Below are 4,236 nucleotides of genomic sequence, written 5' to 3'. Positions count from 1 at the left end.
ATGATCAGAGTGCATTGCATATGTAATGAAATTCTGAAAAATTTGCAAATAAGACTCAGTAAAGAATCTTTGCAGCAATGGCTGGGTTAATGTCTGTCTACTTTGGGCACATACCAAGCCCTGATTCAGGATTCAGTTAAAGAATTATCAGAGCAGACAAACCAAGAGTCTGTATATAGAACAAAAGAAACATTGTGCAAAAAAGAAAAAGATACCTGGCAGCATCTGGTTCCTACTGTCCATTTCTGCACTGTTACTTTTAATGGCTGAGGTCAGCCTATAAAATCAAAAGACTTAGCCTTAAAGAAGCTCAAAGTCCCTCTCTTCTTTCTACCTTCGCTTTCTTCCTCTGCTAAGTCAAGGAGAAGCTTTCTTTCACAAAGCCCCTTTAAGAGGCTAATTGGTACATTTGACACGCTTGACGTCCTGCCTAGGCAGTTGCTGCCTGTAGCTTGAGATTTTGATTTCTGGGTAATGTAATCTTCTGTGGGGAAAAACATGGCTTGAGCTTGACAGTTTTGATAATAGATTTTTATATGGTGTCACCATGGAGACCAAGAGTCCTAAAAGATAAAGCAACGGGGAAGGAATGAAGAAAAGAGAGACATGAGCAAGGACTAACCACCCTGAGCTTCCAGTCAGAACGTCCTCCTCAGTGAATCAGTTAGGAAGAAATGCTTACATAAAGAGCATCATTCTCACTCATTGAACTCCTTAAAGAAGCTTTTAAATATGTGTTTGGCCCAACAAAAAATTAAAATCTCACTTTCAACAATGAACATTCTGCATGGCTATGCAGCCTCTTTGTATGACAAGCCTGTCATACAAAACCTGTCAGGCAAAACAGCCTTCCTCTTCAAGATGGGTTACACTGCAACTCTATTCTCAGAGCTGAAGAAAAGATGAATGTGAAAGAAATAGACAGCAAGGAATGTGATTGAAACTTTATGCATGCAACTTCAATATTCTAAAATCAAAAGGGCTTGTATGTCTTAAGACAAAGGCAGAAAGCAGCCACATTCTTTGCCAAAAAAATCACAAGAATAGTCCCTATCCCAGATGCTAATATTGTCCCCTTCAAAACCTCAGGAGCAGAGATTCCATAGTTCTCATGATTTTCAGCACTATTGTCTTCCAAACTCTTATTAGGATGATCTGTTAAACCCTGCTTATAACATCCAACCATTCTTCCAGACCAAAGTTCCAAAGTGTTCCACATTCACAAACAAACAAACAAACAAAAACTTAAATTTCAGGCCTGTTAAATAAATACTTTATTCCTGGTACCAACTTATTTATTGTTTTCATTTGGAACTTAATAATGGCATAAAAGACACAGCGAAGACCTGAGATGTGTAATCTTTATTGTCAACTTGACAGCACCTGAAATCTATGGCAATCCAAGCAACTGGGCATTCTTGTGTTGGATTTTCTTGACTGAGTAATTTGAGTGAGATCAGAAGACCTGTAACAGGCTCTCAGTCTTCCCAATGCTGCCACCCTTTAATACACTCCACATGTGACGGTGACTCCAACCATAAAATTACTCTTGTTGCTTCTTCATAGCTGTGATTTTGCTACTGTTAAGAACGTAATGTAAATATTTTTGGAGACAGAGGTTTGCCAAAGCAGTTGTGACCCACAGGTTGAGAACTCTTGACCCACAATTAAACTAGGTCACACCTTTTGAGAGCAGTGCACATAAAATGCAATGGATGAATGGATATTTTGCTCTTTGTCTGCTTTCTTCACTCCCACTGGCAAGTTCATCTATCCTGTTACCTAGACATTCCTTTGCTAGTATTAGATACTACTTCTTCAGGATTTCAACATAGAGTAAAGATTGACAGTTCTCTAGACATTACCTGGGACTCCATTATGAAATGGGAAATATTGAGATGACCAGTCTCATGAACTGAACAACTACTGCTACTTGGCCTTTTCATCAGGGACAACGATTGTTGGACGACTCAGACCACAGCTTGTAAGCAATACCAGTGAGACCCTGAGAGAGTCCTGTTGTGTTCCTTTGGAGAGCCCTGACTAATACAGACACTCTGTGTGAGCTTAATCTCTGTCTCTGCAAATGCTTGATGAGTGTAACTAAAATAAACACCAGCACTAGGCATCTTTAGTTCAAGATGAATGTGACTATTCTGTACTTTAAAAGTTTCATTTTGGGGGGAGTTATTGCCATGAAAACAGATGCTTAGTGGTTGTATCAATGCCATTTATTAAATAACAGAAAAGAGTATATGTCAAGGGAACTGAAAGTCAGAACAAAATTGTGCCATTTCACTATCCCACCTTTTGAAGGGGCTCCTCTTCCTGTGGTTCTTTTTAATGTTTTTTCCACTTTTAAAATTTTTAAATCATTTTTGATACAATATAACCTGATCATGGTTTCCCCTCCCCCAACTCTTGCCAGAATCTTCCCGCATCCTCACCCCCTATACTCCAGGCCTTTCTCTCTTTCTCTCTGGAATGCAAACCCACCACCAAAACAGCAAACAAACCAGCCAGGAGAAACAAACACATACACACACACACACACACAAGACACTACACACAAAACTACATACAAACACACTCACAGAAGAAACTACACACACACACATATGAAACTAGACACAAACACTCACTTGTGTGTACACATGCCTTCATACACTATACATACAGTCACATTCTCTCACACAAACAAAACCCATAAAAACACAATCTCAGAAATATAATATAATATAAAAAGTAAGAGAAAAAATGCACAAACAAAGTAATATCAGACAAAATGTCTACAATAATTAGTTCTTTTTGTGTTGGCCATCTGCTACTGTGCCTGCACACTACACTTAGAGTAGCTAGTATCTCAAATATGACTCCATTGTAGAAAACTGATTTTTCCTTTGTAAGCAGGTCAGTTGCCTAGAGCTGCACAGAGGTGGGAGCCCATATCTATTTCCCTCTCTCAGTGCAGGGATCCTGTCTGGCTTGGAGCTGTACAGACTCTGTGTGCACTGCCACACTATGTAAGTTTGCCATTCTTTCTAGTGCTAGGACCCTGTAATTTCTGAAAAACAGATGCAAGCACAAGGTGATTTGGGCACTGCATAATTCATAAATGTAGTCCTTTGGGGCAGATATTGTTAAATCTGTCCATTTTCTGAATTATTTCAGAGCAATGGGATTCAGCATGACATGTCACTGAACCTGACTGTGCACCTCTGTTTTGCAGATTTGGAAGTGTTGCCTGAAAACAGACAGCTTTCACATCCTGTTTCTATGGAGGGCATTGCTTTGATGAACTCTGAGAGCAATGGTTTCATTTTCTGATGTGAGACCCAAGATGAATTTTTGAATGTCAGTGTGGCATTTAACTTTTGAGAGCCATATCTGATGAGTCCATTAGACTTTAGCAAGTCCACTTCCCGAGGCCTTAGGAAAGGAGAGCTATTGATCACGTGAGGCAAGGAGGAAGCTGGAAGTCTGGAAAGAGAGGGAGTGGTTCTATGAATGGCATTAAATTGGATGGGATAAAGAGAGTAATGAGCTGAAAATAGCTTATGTAGTGAGTTACCAGTGCTGAGATAGGTGCCTCCCTTGTAGTCCCTTGTGCAAGCTCCATACAAATGACTGAAAATATGTGTTAAAACAAAACCTTAGTCTATGGCCATACTACCCTGAACGCGCCTGATCTCCTCTGATCTTGGAAGCTAAGCAGGGTCGGGCCTAATTAGTACTTGGATGGAAGGCCACCTGGTAATACCAGGTGCTATAAGCAAAAACAAAAACAAAGAAACAACAACAACAAAAACAAAACAAAAAAAGAAAAAAACAAAACCTTAGGTGAATATAAACTAAGAAAATATTGTAATATATTCAGTGGTAAAATATGTTTAAAAGGCCTTGAGAAAAGAAACGTTATAATTTCCTTTAGGAACTTGCCATTAGTGTTTATGCCAAACCATGCCTTGTGGTCCATCAATCAATTCATTCACACTGTTTTCAGGTCTGCTTCATGAGATATTCCAGATATGGTAATTGTACAAAATCTGCCTGATTTGTAATCTACTATGGGCAACTGAAATATTACAATACGCCTAAAAGTAGAATTTTGTTTAGAGATAGGAGCTTCAGAGAAAATGGTGGTCAACACAGCAACAGATCCTAATCAATGATTGTGAAGAGAGATGTATGCACGCCATTCTAAATTGTTTGTGGATTATTAAAATTGATCACTAG

General features: G+C 39.0%; 1 pseudogene; it reads left to right on the top strand.

The window, feature by feature from the left end:
* The first annotated feature begins 3,656 nt into the window (after nt 1-3,656).
* LOC130874050 (5S ribosomal RNA) lies at nt 3,657-3,775 on the top strand (annotated as a pseudogene).
* The last annotated feature ends 461 nt before the right edge of the window (nt 3,776-4,236 follow it).

Source organism: Chionomys nivalis, chromosome 4 (genome assembly GCF_950005125.1).
Source record: "Chionomys nivalis chromosome 4, mChiNiv1.1, whole genome shotgun sequence".
Classification (NCBI taxonomy): Eukaryota; Metazoa; Chordata; class Mammalia; order Rodentia; family Cricetidae; genus Chionomys; species Chionomys nivalis.
Note: the sequence above shows the minus strand (reverse complement) of the source record. Positions and strands in the feature narration are given on the sequence as shown.